Source organism: Vicia villosa, linkage group LG1 (genome assembly GCF_029867415.1).
Source record: "Vicia villosa cultivar HV-30 ecotype Madison, WI linkage group LG1, Vvil1.0, whole genome shotgun sequence".
NCBI lineage: Eukaryota > Viridiplantae > Streptophyta > Magnoliopsida > Fabales > Fabaceae > Vicia > Vicia villosa.
In genome coordinates this window covers 109146415-109165887 of record NC_081180.1, presented here as the reverse complement: position 1 = coordinate 109165887, position 19473 = coordinate 109146415, and positions in this window count along the sequence as shown.

Below are 19473 nucleotides of genomic sequence, written 5' to 3'. Positions count from 1 at the left end.
AACTGTGTCTTACTTTCACTAATCTTTTCCAATTCAATCTTTTTGAAAATGGACAAAGGCATTAAACTCACACTAGAACCAGAATCGAGGAGTACCTTTTTAAAAGTTATGTTATTGATAGTGCATGGTATTGCCACCGCTCCAGGGTCCTTCCTATTTATTGGGATCTTTCTTTCTGACGAGATTATTCCACACTTCTCGGTTGCAATTTTTGATTCTCCTTCCACTGATCTCTTTTTCACCAACACCTCCTTCATAAATTTCTTATACAAGGGCATGTGCTCAAGTGCTTCAAAGAATGGTAGATTTACCTCTAGCTTTTTGAACAATTTAGTGAACTTCTCGAAGTCTTTCTCTTTTGACTTCTTCTTTGTCACTCTGGAAGGGAAAGGTAGTTTGATCGCCGGTTCAGCATCTTTCTTTTTTTCTTCAACTGGTTTAACCGGTGGTATCACAACTTCTGGCTCTTTCGGATTCTCTCTTATTTCTAGATCCACCTCTATTACCATAGGGTCATCTATTTCCTCTTTCTCTTTTTCTGATTCAGCCACCCTTTTGCTCCTTGTTGTAACAGCATTAATCTTCTCTTGATCTTTCGGATTTTTCACAGTTGCACTCGGAAAGTTACCTTGTGCCTGTAGAGTGATATGCTGTGCTATTTGACCCACCTGAACCTCTAGATTTTTTATTGAAGCTGTGGTGTTCCTATGGTTGTTTCTTGTCTCTTCTTGAAACTGAGAGCATTGTCCAGCCAATCTCTCGATAGCTACTTCCCACTCCGCCTTCTGAGGGCCTTGTTGTTGTTGTTGTTGATCTTTCCAAGCGAAGTTGGGATGATTCTTCCACCCAGGATTATAGGTGTTAGAATAAGGATTATTTTGCCTCAGGAATTTGATTTCTTCAATTTGCTTGGGAGTCGCAACACAACATACAGTTTGATGAGGACCATTGCAAATTTCACATATTACAGGTTGAGCTTGTTGCACTTGAGCCACCCGTTGTGTACCTATATTCATAGCCTTCAATCTTTTTTCAACTTCAGCCGATATCGCATCTTCAACTCGGATTTTTGAGGTTTCCAGCTTGAGGTCAATGATTCCTTCTGGTTTACTGGCACACCTATCATACAGCTCCAAATGCTCATTTGCAGCTATAGCTTCAATGATCTTGATGATACCAGAGGCTGTTGTGAAATTTGTTGAGCCTCCAGCTGCTGTGTCGATTAACTGCTTTGTTTTCATTCTGAGCCCATTGACAAATACTTGCATCTGTTCAGTCTTGTCCATATTATGAGTGGGACATGCTACTAGAATTCTTTTAAATCTTTTGTAAGCATCTCCTAAGGGCTCACCCTCCTTCTGCTTGAAGTTCAAAATGTCATACCTCTTTCTTATAAAGACCGAGGCGGGGAAATACTCATTCAAGAAAGCCTTCTCCATTTCTTCCCATGATGTTATACTGCCTGCTGGAAGAGAATAAAACCACTCTTCTGCTTCTTCGGCTAATGTGAACGGGAACATTCTCAGCTTCTTTGCTTCTTCTGTATGCCCTTCAATTTTTAGAGTTGTGCTCATGGTCAGAAATCTCTGTAGGTGCTTGTTTGCATCTTCATTTACCTTTCCGGTGAAAGGTTTCCTTTCAAGCTGATTGATTGTGCTTGGATGTAGTTGAAAATTTGCAGCATTTACCGGTTGGTTGACAATTGTTTGTCTTCCCCCCGGTGTGTTTGCAGCACCATAGTCACCAAGGAGTCTCTCAGGAGGAGGAGGATTTTCACCCATGGTTTCTTCTTCACTTTCAGACTCTGAATCGGAATGAACTGACACAATTTCCTCTTCAGGTTCCAGTTTAGCCAACCGAGCTTGTCTTCGCCTTGCGTGCAAAGTTCTTTCGATTTCTGCGTCAAAAAGAAATTCAGCTGAGGCCTTACCTCGCATACACAGATTAGACAAATATTAGAATTAGGAAAAATAAATAAAAAGTGCAGAAAATAAAATTTTAGTCGCAGAGCAACAAAATTTTAATTGAAATAAATTTAGAACTCTATAATCTTCGGCAAAGACCTCAGCATTTCACTTCCACACGCGTTTGGGGACGCGTTTGAGCAGCAGGATGCACTTTCATAGGCTCCACACGCGTGTGGGGACGCGTTTGGCCAGGCCATGTGCTTTTTCATCAGTTTCTTCACGTTTCGCACTGATTTTCTCCACTTCATTCATCTGAGCCTACAAACACTTAAACACAAAACCAAAGCATAAAATGACGAATAATGGGATAAAACATAAAATAAAATACTTCCAAGATAACTAAAAATAACGGTAAAAATACGTGTGAAAACCACTGATCAGTCGTACTCGAACCCAGGTCACTAAAGGCCCTTCCGATTCTCCTTTACCAATTGTTCTGCAAGTGATTCAGGTTAATATGATGACTTAAAAACAATTAATATAAAACAATGAAAGTGATTGGATGAGTCAAAAGAGAAAGTCAGGTGGGCCCCCTTTATGCGTTGAACAACTAATGAGGCGGAGAGAGGAAGTTGAAGAGCATTGACCGTCCAATATACGAATGCCACGCGTGGTCAAGGGGTCTGTACTACTGTTCATCATCTTCTTGGGATCACCTGCGGATTCTCTTGTGGAATTACCCACGATATTTCCTGCGAAATTTTCTTTGTTTTTCTCATCTTCAACCTGCGATTTAGAATACCTGCAAAACAAGATCCAAACAAATGCAAACCCCCCCAGACCTACTAATTTACACCTTACGAACTCAATGGAACCGTTGTTTTGGTTTGAAAATGCTTGGAGGCATGAGAACGAAGAAGCACCTTCGTTTTTCCCTAGCCATGGTGGAATCTGTTCCATACGTTAAAGCTCCAAAACAACGACTTCAACACCTTTTAAATGATCTCAGGGACTCATAGATATGAATAAATCACATTAAAACGCAAAGGATTTCGAGGTATAAGAATCATAACGCATGCATGAATATGTTAGTCATGAACATGGATTATACGTACATTCAATTAGGCTTCATGGTTCAGACTTACCCTTTGATACCTGTAGAAGGGATTAGGATGATCTTTTGGACTTGGAGAAGGCTGGAATGATAGAGACGAATCCTTCACTTTTCTTTGAAGTTTTTGGAAGCTTGGAACCCTAACTCCTCTCCTATTTTTTTTCGTCCCATCCCCTCATGCTACTCATGTTATGAGTATTTATAAGGATCAGTTAGGGTTTTGTGTGGGCTTGGACTTGAGTCTTTTGATCACTTGAGATTTTGACAAAATAAGATATAAATCTTTCTATTTTTTGCCCTAATGTGTATCTCTCTCTTTTCAATCCCTTAAAGCACGAAATTTGGTCAATATCATGATGTTTGGATGATTGGATTTGATTGGGGAACAAATCTTTTGATTAAAATTAATTTTCTATATTTTATAATGTTCTATTATTACTCAAATGAATTAAAATTCAAATAAATAACAAAAAAATATTATAAAATAAAATAATTAATTAAAATGTATTTTAAAGGCTCATCGTCTTATTTAGAATTCAAACGTTAGGCCCAAAGATTCAAAACATCAAAATTCTCCATTTTGTATTAAGTGCATTTCCTCAAAATCGCCCAACTTGTGCAAGCCATAACTCTCTCAATATTTGTCATATGAAGATGTTCTTGAGCTTTTTAGAAAGCTTAGAGTGTCCTCTAAACGATGCTTTTGGTTTCATCTCAATTAAATATTCCATGCTCAAGTTATGAGCTTTGAAAAAAAATGCCTTTTGGTGATCTTTTAGAAGGACCTGTAACGTATTAGCTCATATCTCTCAAATGAAATATTTTTGGACTTGGCATGTGAGAGACAAAGTTGTAGTGAATTCAATTTCCTTCAAAATGAGCTTTGAATGGGAAATTTTTGATGTTCCATGTAGGAGTTATGGCTGGTCAAAGTTCAGTTGACTTTCTTCTAAAAAACCCTAATTTAGAAACTTTAGGTTTTGTTGATTTCTGAACTTTTCTTGATGAACCATGATCAATACTTGATCAAATGATGAATGATACTTCATAATGAGGATGTTGACCAAAAATCAGAAGTTTTGACTATGGTTTGACCATATTTTGATTTTTAGGTCAACCAGTCGATTATTGATCGTTTGGGCCATTGAGTGAGCAATCTTTTGAATCGGAGCTTGGAAATTGTCATGAGGGTCCTTTGAAGCATATGAGAGATTATGAGGTCCACTTGAATCATCAGAACTCGATTTTACTTTGAAAAGATCAAAACCCTAGTTTAGAGACCTTGTTTTAGGGGAGTGTGTCTGAGCTTTGTATCTTGATTTGAATTTGAATCGGAGAAATAGTGTGGGCAAATTTTGGGGTATGACACCAACCATTTCACCATTTAATCAACATTAAGTCATTCTCCCGCTTAATAAAATACTTCAAAATCTTTTCTCAAATAAATCCGATGAAAAAGGATGAATTAGGATATGCCTCTTTTTTCCTCAAGTGTTTGGATACAAGTTGTAGAGCTTGTCTTTCGAATACTCGACTTCCATCCCAAGATACAATAATTAACTGAGTTTAGTACATTCTATCGTGGATGAAAAAAGATTAATTGGGCGTAGGCCTCTTTTTCCCCCGAGTGTTTGGATACAAGCTATAGAGCTTGCCTTTCGGATACTCGTCCATTGTTAAGGAACCATGACTCAATTTTCCTTACATATTTTACAATAAAATTGGGTGAAAAAAATTAATCAGGCGTAGGCCTCTTTCTTTCCCAAGTATTTGAATACTAGCCAAGAATGTCAGAAACATGCAGCATTCAACATGTTCGGTTATCAAGCCTTGGCCATTAAGAGGTTGGTCGTTAGATTTAACTTGTGAGATTTGACCTGCATTATCCAAAAGTCATAGGTACATTTTGGTTGGCATATATTATTTTACCAAGTGGGTCGAAGTCGTTCCTTTCTTCAATGTTGATCAAGAGGCAATAATTAGTTTTATTCAAAACCACATCATTTATAGGTTTCGAATTCTTAAAACCTTAACCACTGATTAGGGTTCAATTTTCACTGGTCAGAAAATGGTCGAGTTTGCTTCAGAATCAAAAATCAAGCTCTTAACCTCTACACCTTATTTTGCTCAAACAAATGGCTAGGTGGAAGCAACCAATAAAATTATAATAGGCTTGAATAAAAGACATGTGGGTCAAAAGCCAAGAAATTGGCATAAAACTTTACACTAAGCACTGTGGGCATATCAAAATTCTCCTAAAGAGGCAACCGACTCTACTCCATTTTTACTGACATTTGGCTATGATGCAATTTTTCATGTCGAGATTTATTTGCAGTTAACTAGGACTCAAAGACAATATGAAATCCCATCTGACCATTATTGGAACATGATGTTAAACGAATTAGTTGATTAAGTTGAAGAAAGTTTAAATGCCTTGAATGTTCTCATATGATAAAAAGAGAGAATAGCCAAGGCTTACAATAGAAAGGTCAAGTCGAAGACCTTTATGGTTGGAGATTACGTGTGGAAAGTTATTTTACCAATGTATTGAAAGGACATAAGTTTAGGCAAGTGATCACCAAACTAGGAAGGTCCATTTCGAATTAGCCAAGTATTTTCAAATAATGCCTATGAAATTAAAGAGGCAGGTCTTACATATCGAATCCTAAGGATAAATGGCAAGTACTTAAAGAAGTACAAGCCTATGTTATAAGAAGTTCGAATAGCAGGAGAGTAGTAATTCATAGAAAGATATAAAGCTAAAATAAAATAAAATTAAAAGATGTCAAAATGGCGCATTGTCACTAATACAATCAATTTCCAAAAAAAAGGTTGAAAATTTAAAGCGGAAAATCACTTTGAAGCCTCTCAAGATGTCTCTTGGAGAATTTGATCTTGGTATCATTCATAGAGTATTCAACCTTTAGTTTTCACACTCCCTCCTCCAGCTCTCAAGCAACGACAGAATGTTAAAGACCGACTTTTGCTTCCTGAAAGCATTCTTCATTGATAGAGACTAATCTAGAAGTTTCGATCTCAGTCTTTTTCTTCCTCACTTCTTCAATCTTGTTGGGGTTCTTCTATTTTCTTCGTCTAGCTCAAAATGTTTGCATTGTGAGTTGCCACCTCCTTATCCATATTTTATTTGGCATGTGCTTCCATATTAGGGACTAGATCTTGAGATTTAACAAATAAGACCCATTTTTGAGCTATGGCATCAGTTTGCATCTTGAGCATGTCAGCAAATTCTTTCTTTATCTTGATGTTCTGGGTAGTTTGCTCGAGGAATAACTCAAAATCAAGGATGAAACCGATAAGGGTATCAAGCGAACCTGGATTATTAAATTGTCTTAACAAACTTTTGATTTCATAGACCGTGACATGATTGTGTTCGAGTATCTGGAATAGATCCATATCGATAATTTTTGCTTTTACTCGCTGGATCTATGCTGTAGAAGAAGTACAAGAGGTTTCGTTGTGCGAAGCAGTTGAAGAACTTGGAGGTTTTCCCACGGAAAGACCACAATTAATCATGAGAATCTGCAAATATTTTACATGATTATCTTCTTTCATAGCCTCTATTTTCTTTAGACTGAGAGGAGCATCAGGAATGTTGGAAGAAGAGTCCCGAATCGAAGAATGATCTATCATGGTTGTAGTAGAAGGTGGTTGTTTATCAGCCACTGGTGAAGGTGTGGGAGTAAGAGATATGAGTGGCGCTTCTTTGTCGACCACAATAGACTAAATTTGATTGGGCCTTGACTTTCTTGGATTCGACTAACATTTAGAGTTTCTTGTGTTGAACCAGCATCCTGATCCCTTTTTGATCGATCAACATGATATGGTTTTCTTGGTATTAGTTTTTTTGTCTATATCATCTAATTAATGGTCAAAGTTGTGATCCTCAAAATCATTTGAAGGCTGCTCAAAGTTTTTCGTCATCTGGGTCATCGGATAGCTGTTCAAAATGGTAGTCTTCACCCACTTCATCAGATGGCTCACCATGATTGTCCTTGACTATTTTTTCTGGTTGATCAACGACTGTACCTCCGATTGGGTTGACAGCTCTTGGTGGTTGGACTGATGGCAAGCTTGTATTGAAAGGAGTCGATCAATGGATGCTTGAATCAACATTTATTGTCGGAAACATAATAGAGATAGGATTTTCCTATGAAAGAAGAAGTAAATGATATAACGAGATTGTGGAAGATAGATAAAAAAGGAAACATAAATGAAATTTAAAAGTACCATAGAGACCCTGAAGCAGGAGCTTGTCAATGACATCATATCACTTCTTTTCGAACTCTTATGAGGAACAACTTATTTCATGGGTTTTTGTTTTCTTTTTCATTAGTGGGGACTTGTCCCCGTCTTCTGCATCTTCTTAAATGGTGATAAGAGGTTCTCCCATTGGTTGTTTGGGTGGATTAACTTCAAGAACTTGGCGTTTGGTTTTCTTATTCTTGGTTTGTCGAGGTTTTGAGGTTTCAGCGGAAGCTTTCTTCTTCTTGGCTTCTCGAACATTTGAGGCTGCAACTTTCTCTGCCAAATTCTTACGATGCCTAGCAGGAGTGATTTGAGAAGAAACCAAGCCTTCATTGCTTTTAGCAGCAGACGCAACTTCTTTATTTTTCTCTTGAAATCTTGGTTCAGCCTAAAGCATCGGTAAATATTAGTATGATAAAGAATGGATGAGAGGAAATATAGGAGATTCAGAGAGTAAGCAAGACATGTGTTTTTTCACTATCGAGAATGACAATGGCCTTGTCTTTCTTGGCTTTCTTTTTTGGGATGGCAGTGGTGACACTACTTTCTCTTTTTTGACTCTGGAAAATAACAACGATAAGTAAGAGAGGAAGCAAAGCATATTGTCGAAAGAAATAATGAGGGTCCGGAAGGTTTACCTTTTTTCTTGTGGGTGGTTAGACTTTTTAGCTTCATTGGTTGTTTCTAGTTCCTTTTCTTTAACTCTTTTGAAGCAAGGCGTGTAGCTACAATAATTCAACCCAAGTAAATAGAGGGAAGTATATAGAAGGTTAAAAGAATCCCAAAAGTCCCGAATCTCACCTGTTAAACCGGGGGATAGGATTCGAACATGTTCGACATCAACATGGATATGTCCTCTATAGCTCTGTATATCATGCTTGATCGAAACTACTATATCGCCGGGTTTTTTAGATGCATTCTTTAAGATTTTGAAATTTATAATAGGATACCATTTTGGAAATGGTAGTAAAAAACCAAGCCAAATTCACAAGTTGGTAATGGTGGAAGCTTGAATTTTTTTTTAAGTGAAATCATACATATCTTGTACTGTACATAAGTGGAAAATTCAGTTTTGGGATTTTTACAGTAACTTTATGTTTTAAAGTAAGGGTTGCATCATAGATAGTTCGACTAAGTTTGCATGGGTTATACACAGTTTCAAAATAATTCTGTAAAGCTTGAATTACCTTGATATGTGTACCTCTACTTTTCTTTAATATATTCTGCAGAGATGAAAACGCGTTTGTTAGATGTTGCAGAAGAATCACATGGTCCACAAAAATATCATGATGGTAGTCTGTCCACCACTATTCAAATTGTCGAGTGCAAAGAAAAGAAGCTTCAAATATAAAAGGTCTTAAAGTAATGACTTCTTTGTCATGAAAGTCTAAACATGAGTGATATTTGTCATACCCCAAAATTTACCCATCATATTTTCAAATAATTTGGCTCAAGCACTTAGAAATAAGCCTGCTTACTCTTTCTCCTAAGCAACAAGCCATAAATTAGGGTTTTGCTTCTCTCAAGGTGAAATCAACTCCTGACACCTCAAATGGACTTCATGACCTCTCATACGCTTCAAAGTATCCTCATGCCAATTTTCAAGCTCTGATTCATAAGATTGCCCAGTCAAATGCTTAAAAAGTCAACAGTCAACCAGTTTGACCTAAAAGTCAATTGTGGTTAACATACAGTCAAAACTCTTGATTTTTGGTCAACATCAACATTTTGAAGTAAAATTCATCATTTGATCAAGATTTGATCATGATTCATTAAGGACAGTTCATAAATCAACAAAACATAAAGTTTCTAAATTAGGGTTTTTGAACTAAAAGTCAGCTGAACTTTCACCTACCATAACTTTCACATGGTTCATCAGAAATTTCCCAACCAAAGCTCATTTTCATTTTGAAGGAAATTGAATTCTCTATAACTTTGTATCTCTAAATCCAAGGCCAAAAAGGTTTCATTTGAGAGATATGAGTTAAAACATTACAGGTCCTTTTGAAGGTCAACCAAAAGCTATTTTATGTCAAAGCCAATATCGTCAAGATAAAATCCTCAAATGCAAAAAATGTTCCAAAGTGGCTTGTAGAGGACATCGTTTCTTTCCAAAAAGTCCTAGAACACCTCCATACAATAAAAATTGAGAGAGATATGACTTGTTGAAGTTGACAAATTTTGAGAAAGTGCATAGAGTGAATATTGAGCAAAATTGGATTTTTCACTTAATGGGCCTAGGTTTTTGTTTCTAAATATGCTTATGACAATGTTTAGGGCCCATGAATTTATCTCTCCACTCCCCATGATTTTTATTCACAAGGCATCCAACATTGTTTTTTCACGTTTTTTGACTGCATTCAAAACCCTTACAAAACTCTAAAAAATCATCAAGGATTAGGGCATGAGCAACCCTTGTCTCCAGTCATTATCAAGCAATTCCAGGTGTTACACTAGCTTCCTATGGATCCTTGGAGCTCGTACCAATCGTTTCCCAAGCTCAGAGCGCACCAGAACGTCACCCTCGAGTTGCACCGGTGGAGTAATGTTTTTGAAATTAAAATTTATAATCCATGCGTTTTTAATCGATTTCATGTGCATGTATTCGCTTATATTGGTGTTTGGAACGTCTTAATACCATCGTTCACGAGTTTAAGTGCAGGAATGAGCCTTTGCCATTGTCAGGGCATCAAGGTCATGCCTCTTCATTTTCATACTTAAAATGGTTATTACAAAAAACTAACCACACCATTGAATTCGCAACACTTTGTTTAGTGGATCTGGGTTAGATTGGCGCCGTTCCCTTTTGATTTTTGCAGGTTTCAAAGGTTTGCCATGGCTGGTTATGGATTCACGGAAAAATCCGCAAGAAAAAGGCACCTAATTCCGCAGCTGAATTCGCAGGCGCAAAGGTAGTCGATGATGACGTGTAAGGCGTGACTAGTTGACCAAATGCGTGTTGGGCCTCTATTCGTTGGTCAATAAAAAGAAGAATCTCTCTTCTCCTAATTCGTTCACGCTAGCCCAGGGGTCCCACCTTGACTTGCTTTTGAATTTTTTTTCATTTTTTTCTTGTTAATCTATTTATTATTTGGTTGGCAATAGATTAATAACTTGTATATGCAGCACCATTGGTAATTGCGGTTGGCGCATGGCTCAGAGAACCTGGGTTCGATCCCATTGTTCTGCTTCTTTTTTAACTATTATGTTTGCTAACCTTGTTCCTAGATTCAGCGCGTTCAGTTGGCTTGCACCCACGAGGCATCCTCACTCATCTGCCATTGGATCCCCTAACGATCAGATCTAACGCGCCCAGGAGTGCTTCCCCATGGTGGACCTCCAGAAGGCTGCAACACTGAACCCATTGCCTCCCTCATGCTCTTTTCTAGGTGTGATTGTTTATTTTTTATTTATTTATTTATTTCCTTTGTCTTTCTTTTTCCCTTTAATTAAATTTTCTTTTAATTTGATAATTAATCAACATAAAACTATAACTAGGTTTTAAAATTAACCTTTTTATTAAATTTTGTATTTTATAATTAGGATTTAATTTTTAAAATCAATTAGATGTTTAGGTTAATTTAATTAGTATATAATTAATTAATTAGGTTTATTTTCATAGTTAACTTAGTTTTTAATTTTCACATTAGGTTAACTAATTATATGATAATTAATTTAGTTAATTAGTATTAACCTTAATAATTTTTTAACCCTAATCGTATTTTCTTTTCGAATCCTAATTTAATCACAGTCTTCTCTTCTCATCTTAAAACTCTATGATTGTCGCGTGCCTGTTAATTTTTAGTCGTTAATTTTTGTTATTTATTTAAAATTTTAGAAATTATGTATAGGTCGCAAAAGGTTTTTATGTAATAGTAATTAGGATTTAATTTCCGCTTTACTTTTCCGCCCTTTACTTTTCGCACTTCCCCCCGGATTTTTGGTTATGTACCCCCTAATCCCAAAGCCCTGTAATAGCGTAGGATTTACTTTCCGCTCTTTACTTTCCGCACTATAAACTGCTGATATAATTGTTTAGATGTATGCTTAGGATTGTATGGCAAGATATTTAAAATCAATCGCTTGCTAACTAATAATTCAAGATAAAATATCTGAATCCAATTCACGTGATTGTTTCACACATTCACCTTTAGGGTAACCTCTCTTCCGTTGCCTTTTCGAATAATAGTCAAGTCCCTCGAGCGTAGGGATACCTTAGCAAATGTTGCCTCCGATTTAAATCATCATAGTCCCTCCGATTTAAAGATCATGGTCCCTTCGATGTTGCCTACAATATAAATGATCTCGTCCCTCGATTAAATGATGATAGTCCCTTTGAATGCTAAGGTATCCTTACTGGTTGCCTAAATGACTATTCTCATCCTTTCTTAAGACTTCCTGCCCTTCTTATGGTATGGATAGCCTTATGGCAAACGATGGCCCTCGATGACCCGTACATCCAATGAAAGGACTACCTACCCTCCTTATGGTATGGATAGCCCTTTCAAACGAAAAACTTAAAGAACAAGAAAGACGAATTTAGGGTAGGTAGATTTTAAATGCTTACTCACATTCCATTCAATTCAAATTACTTTTCACTCCTCTTTTTCAAAACAATTTCCAAAAGGCTACACTTATTTACAAGTTAAAGTCCTTATTCAAAAATGTTTTCTAATCACACACGGCACTTTTTCAAACAATTCAAACAAGTGAGCTAAGAAATTAAGAGCCCATGGATAACCATGGATACAAAGGATGCTTACACCTTCCCTTTGTATAACCTACCCCAGAACTCAAAATCTTTCAAAGGTCTTTCCTGTTCTTTTAGCCTTTCCAATTGGATAAAATAATAGTCGGTGACGACTCTTGCTATCCGCACCATTTAAAAAAGTTAGTTCTCCCACCGTATTACAATATTATTCTTCAATTAGTTCGGTAGTGGCCAGAAAATTTTTGTCACTATGTTGGAAAAAGGGCTTTGATAAAAACCGGCTAAAGCCAAATTGTCTTCCCATTAAGTTGGACTGACAGATAACAAGTCCCATACCATATATTCCTAGTGTAATTCTGGTCGAAAAATGGTAGGCTTGAGGAAAACACTCTAAATTTCAAGAGACTAAGATTGATGATTAGGAAAAAAACTGGGAATTATCTCTTAAACCAATCTGGTCCATGACTTCGAATGACAAATGGAACCATGGAAGAGACAAAGGTAACACAGTTGGCATACATAGAGAAATATTTCTGGAAGGCTTCTTAGTTCAAACGACCAACATCTTTTGGGGTAAGAAGAGCGAGCCTAGATCCCTCGACCTGTCTATCTTAGACCTATTTAGTTAAGTCAGGAGCGATGGTAGACTTCAGGTAAAGTTCAAAGTGGAATTGACTATTGAGCTAGAGTTGCAGAAGCTACATAGGGACAAAGATCATAAACTTGTAATTTGGATCAGTTATAACTTTTAGGTCACAAATAAAAAGCCTTAAAGACTTATAGAGGGAGCCTAAATCAGTTTGCTAAATCAGAAGTTCTGCCTCTCATGGATTTGAGTTGCCAAGGTTATGAACTTCATAGCCACGAACAAAGAGTTGGAACATAAGATAAAATAAGATAACCAGATATTAAGGAAAAAATATACTCATGATCAGAAACTTCCTCCGTTTGGGTTTCGTGTTGGTCTTCGATATAGTTATTATAGCTTGGATGGGGAAAAGAAAAATCTAGTTTGGTTATGGTTATGAGAGAATGGCTAAAAGTCTCTCCAGTGGGTTAAAGACCTGTGATAGAAGCTACATCGAAAAGAGTTGGATTTATCATCCCACAACAAATATAAAAAGTGTTTGTCGAACCCTTCAAAAAGTAAAGAGCCGAAATAAGCATGTTGGCATTGTATTTAGGACCAACTTTAGACAATTGAATCAGGTCGTATATACCCTGGGTTTTCCAGACTTTCTCTTTCTTCTTTTCTACTTTATTTAGCCAATTAATGTAAGCCTCATTTTTAGTAGAGGGAGTAGAGCGAAAAACACGTTGGAGTGAACTCATAAAACTCAACTCATAAGCTTTGTCTATGAATGTATGAGGCTTGCAACAACAATAACAAGGGAAAATTTCCTTTAGTTTAACCACTTTTCAAATGATTTGGGAAAGGGACCCAAGAACACATGAGTTCTACCTAAGATTGAGAAAGGGATCAATACCTGAGAAGTCCAGATGAGGGTTTTTTCCTTCTCCAAAGGTGGTTCAAGGACGTAGGTGCGATCATCCAGGGTTGTAAGTGCGGTGACATTAGTAGCTAACAAGATGGAAACTTGCTTCGTTGAAGTAGAAATAAAACCCATTTTTTTAAAACTTGGAAAAAGGTTAAAATTTGAGGTTGAAGATGAGGATTGATAAGAAGAGAATTCTTAGGGTTCTGAAGAAAAGAAGCGTAAAAAGGAAAAATGAGAGTGAGGATGTATGTATGTGTGTGTATATATATGAGGAAAAGTTTCAATGCCCTTCCAAATATGGATAAGGCACTTGATTTTTCTGATTTAAAATCACTTGAATGATTTCCTTATTGTGATTTAATCTGGTGGCCCATGATTTTCCTAGGAAATTGGAGTCATTATGAATAAGTACATGCACGTTCATTGACGTGACAGTTTGATGAAAAGGGTCATAATGATGATGACATATGCATACTACCTTGAACGATGCAAGTAGTTACTAAAAACCCCACCTTTCTTCCATCTTGTACGTATGATCGAAAGTGACATTTTTGGGGCGCATCTGTTAGCCTGAGAAATTTTGGTTTAGTATTTCGACACAAAGGTGTGATACGAAGGTAGGAGATTACTGAGTATACAATGTTGAAGACACGCGAAAACAAACTAGAAGGCTAAAGCCCTTGTAAGGTAGTGCATGTCAATTTTTACAAAGATAATCTTTATCGACGGTTAACATTGTAATAGTATATAAGTTGAATTCAGTCATGTAGACAAGAGTTGCATTTTTCATTTATCCTTTATAGAACTAAAGTATCCAACTCAAATCGAGAAACAAATTGTGAGAGAATGTATGAACATGCGCTCTTTCTTTAAATCTTTTACATTCAAACATTTATTTAATGTCATTTGTTATGCTTTTTCATTTTCTTTCTTCTTCCAAAACAATTATGTATTATTTCGACTATAGTTTCTATCCATATTTTTAATATTCAAACATCAAAATTCCAAGCACAAATAATTTTTGTTATACTATTTTACACAAATTGTCCTTAGAATAAAAACTTGTAAAATTGATTTAGGAGTGATTTTGAGGTGTTTGGTTGCTCTAATGTAGATTGATTCTGCCTCTAAAATTGATTATACTTGAAGCCATAATTTGTAGTTTTAGAGTCTAAACGTGATTTTTACACTTAAAATTGTTGTATAACTTACTTTTACATAAATGTATAAAAACATAAAACATTTTACATTCAACTCACTTTTAATCAGAATTAATTCTACAAAAATTAATTCAGTTAGAATCAACTCTCATCACTGCATAACCAAACACACACTTATGTGTCATGGTTTTTTAAAAACTTTTTAAAGATTGGATAATCTAGTTCAACCTAATTTAATACATATGCAATTATGTTATCGAGACCGAATTATATGATATAATCATTCGATTTTATTTGAATCACTCATATGGTTCAATAAATAACTTTTTCGTTCAACCCAACCCCTTGCTCCTGTGACCTTGTCGAAAGGAACACCGAGCTGCTTTTTAAAATATGTGTAAAAGTGAGATCTTAATCTTAATATATATAAATGCGAGGTTGTCATGATGGCAACCCTAGCCACATGTCACCTTGATAACAACTCTAAGCACAAATTTTAGCCACATGTCACATTTGTAGCAACTCTAAACACAAACCCTGATTATATTTTTACTAATTTGTCCCTACATTGAAAATAAATAATAATAATAATAACTATAATAATAATAATAAACATAATAAAAATAATAATAATTATACTTATAAATAAAATAATAATAATATAATATTCAACCACCACTATTAATAATAATATAAATAATAAATTATAATAAAAAAAAATAATAGTTATACTTATAACTAAAATAATAATTATAATAATATAATATTCAACCACCACTATTAATAATAATATAAATAATAAATTATAATAAAAAATAATAATAGTTATACTTATAACTAAAATAATAATAATAATAATATAATATTCAACCACTACTATTAATAATAATAATATAAATAATAAATTATAATATAATATTCATCTAATAATAAAATAATAATAATAACAATAATAATAATATAATATTCAACTACCACAATTAAAAATACTATAACCTCAAAGGGTTGGCTCAGTTGGCAAATGAGCTTTCTCCAAAAAGAGACGAAATCGGCTAGTACCCGGGTTCGATCCCAGTCCGGGTCTGGATTAGTCACATGGGGCCCCTTTCCCCGCGGATACCGGTCGGTTAACACAAAAAAAATACTATTATTTATAAAAATTATAACTATTTATCTATTATGCACCCAATTATACTATTTAACACTATATTAATAATTATTAGAAATATATGAGGAATAAATTAAATAATTATTTAACAATATAACAAAAATATATATGTTAAATAATTGAAGTAGCAAAAATATTATAAAAATAATAATTTAAAAATAGAACTAAAGATTAACAGATATAATAGTTTAAAATTTATTAACAATTCATTTTATTACTTTATATTATAATATAAAAAAATTTATATATTGTATTCAAATATAAGTTTTATTAATAAATAAATTTCAGAATTCTGAAGTGATAAAATAAAAAAAAATCTTAAAAGGTATATTTTGATGTAATATTATTTTTAAACTCTGCAAATAATATGTTTTTGGTTAATATCAATAAAGTTTTTAATAACTATTTTACACAGATTTTTAGAAAAATGTAGTAATTTAGAGTTTATAAAAAGTAACAAATCATTTTAATTATTAGAAATTTATGAGGAATAAATGAAACATTTATCTAACAATATAACAAAAATATATGTTAAAGAATTGAAGTAGAAAAATATTATAAAAGTAATAATTTAAAAAAGAATTAAAGATTAACTGATATAATAGTTTAAAATTTATTAACATTTTATTTTAATACTTTATAATATGATATACAAATATTTTTTTCTTTTTAGTTTTTAATGTTATCATCATTGTATTTTAATTACAATTTATTTTTGAAACAAATATCAGTTACAATTTTTATAATTATTGCAAAAATTAATATTTATAAAATGAATAGTTTTATGAACGGCCAATAATAATATCATTTTATTATTCTGAAACCGATAAATTTGTTCCACTTTCTACCTTAAATAGATAAACTTTTGTCACTTTTATCCTCACACCTATATTTTAGAATTCATGTATAACTTGACAAAATATGGAACATATGTCTCTTACAATCATATACTATTCTACGCCGATTCAAAAAAAGAATTGATTTTTGTATATTTATCTAATATTCTAATCCAAAATTTCTTGGATGGTTTCATCTTTTTTACATCTATTCAAATCTATTTCATGTCCATGTCTTTCCGAATAAATTTTATTTTATCATTTTGATCATATTTAAATTTATTTCATATATATTATTTTGATCATATTCAAATTAATTTATACTCATATTCATATTTTGTAATATAATTTCAAATTATAATTTTGTAGGTTTTGCAATTTGAATGAGAGTCTAATCGGCACAAGTTCCTACAAACAACAATCTTAGCATCAATTTTGAAATATAGTATCTTGCAATTATCTAGAGAAACTAAATTCTAGAAACAATAATATATATGTTTATGTTAAGATGTTTTTATTTTTTGTATTGATTTTTAATTTTTTTAATTTAATTTCCTTCGTCTTTTTTTATTTAAATCCTAGAAACAATAATATATACACTTATGTTAATATAATTTCTAATTATAATTTCGCAGGTTTTACAATTTAAATGAGAGTCTAATCGGCACAAAATATACGTCTCTTACAATCATATAGAGAATCTAAATCCAAGAAACAATAATAGATATGCATATGTTAAGATGTTTTTATTTTTTGTATTGATTTTTAATTTTTTTTTAATTTAATTTCCTTCCTTCTTCTTCGCAATTCTAGAATGGTATTACTTATGTTTTCTTTAGAATATAAATATATGTTGTTTAGTATTCTTATAATAAAGATGCACATAAACTTATCAGCCTACCAATTTAAAAGTTTGTAGGCGTCTATGAATAATAATCTTTTAATGAATATTAAAATGTACGATTTTTTGCAATCATTCATTCATTTGGATAACCAAATTTCTATAACAATAATACATAGGATTTCGTCCATATATAACCATACCAAATACCAATTAGATTATTATTTTTGTTTAATTTTCGCCTTCCACTTATTATTTCTTTCGAATATAACCAAACCAAATAGATTATGAGTTCTTCCACTTATCATTTTTCTTTGGATTAATTTCCTTAATCTTAATTTCAAAAACATTCAAAATGTTTTTGTGGTATAACAACATCGAATGGTTGATGTTGTCATTCTTTATAAACAAATTATATTCGTTTATGACAAACTATTTCTAACAATCAAGATTCTTATTCTATAATTAGTACATATTGATAATATTTAATTATCATTTTAATTTTTATTAAGTTTTATTTCTTATTTCTTTCTAATTGTAATACTAACCTACATTCCTATTAAACCATTAATGACTTGTTAAAAATATTAAAATATTTTTCTCACTATTTATGATTATTTATCAATTTAAATTGTAACTCTAAAAAAAAACTCCATTTTACTATACTAATGACATTATCAATCAATGAAAATTCTCTATAATAGTATTCGAATATTATAATAAACTCATATATAAAATAATATAAATAAACTCATTAGAAAAAAAATTCTATAAACATATAATAAAGTGATCCTCTATATTATTTTTAAAATTTAACTTTTTCTCAAATATTTCTTTATAAAACTATATATAATAATTACTTAAATAATATCATTTAAAAAAAAATCCACAAACAAATCAATAATCTAAAATTTTGAAGTTTAAAATATAATAATAATAATAATAATAATAATAATAATAATAATAATAATAATAATAATAATAATAATAATATATTTTGCGTCAAATGCGCAACATATACTAGTTTAAAAAAATACAGGGATGTTAAAAAAAAATACAGGGATAAAATGACTAGGTGGAATAAATTTAAGAGAGTTTTCTCTTTCACTTGACACCTATATCTCACACCTCTACAATTTTTTGAAATTCTAAATTTAACCTTTTACTATTTGTAAGAAAATATAATGCAAACTCAAAAAATATTATACTTAATATAAACTAAAAGGATCTTTAAATTTTACAGCTTTTGTATGGAAGTGAAAGGTACAATACAAGTATGGAGGTGAAAGGGAAATTGGTCTGGAGTCTGGACGCCACCTCTAAATAACCCAATGGGCTATCAAAGTCTCATTGATACAATTTGGGCTTAACTCAAAACCTTAAAACCTTCTCACACCCTCACACATTTTTATAATATAAAAATATTCATTTATTTTGTCATTAACCAATATTTAAAGAATACTCTCTAAATCATGAAAAGTTTGGTAGTTCATACTAAATATTCTATGTAGGTTTTTACCGAATTATATGAAATAATCGGTTTGTAGAAAAAAACTTATCAAATCTTTCCAAAGTTTTGGTATATTGGATATTTTTCTCACCTCTTAAAATTCTAGTAGTGTTATTTTTGTATAAATACTCAAATATTATAAGTATTTTTAAAAAATATTCGATATAAATATAAATATTTTTATAGACAATTTTAAACAATTTTAAAATTGTTGGTAATTGGTAAAAACTCATATTATACATATCAAATATTTTTAAATTACTAGTAAAAGTGTGTCTAAAATATTAATAATACATGTGTGAGTAAGTAAGAAAATAATCTCACATTGTTTAAGAATGTGGTGAGTTGAACATTTATAAGTGGGAGAATTCATTCATGTGTCACCTTAAAATTTTTAGTGAAGAAGTGGTATGTCTCTTACAAATGTGCATATACCTATATTGTATATCAATGCTCCGTAT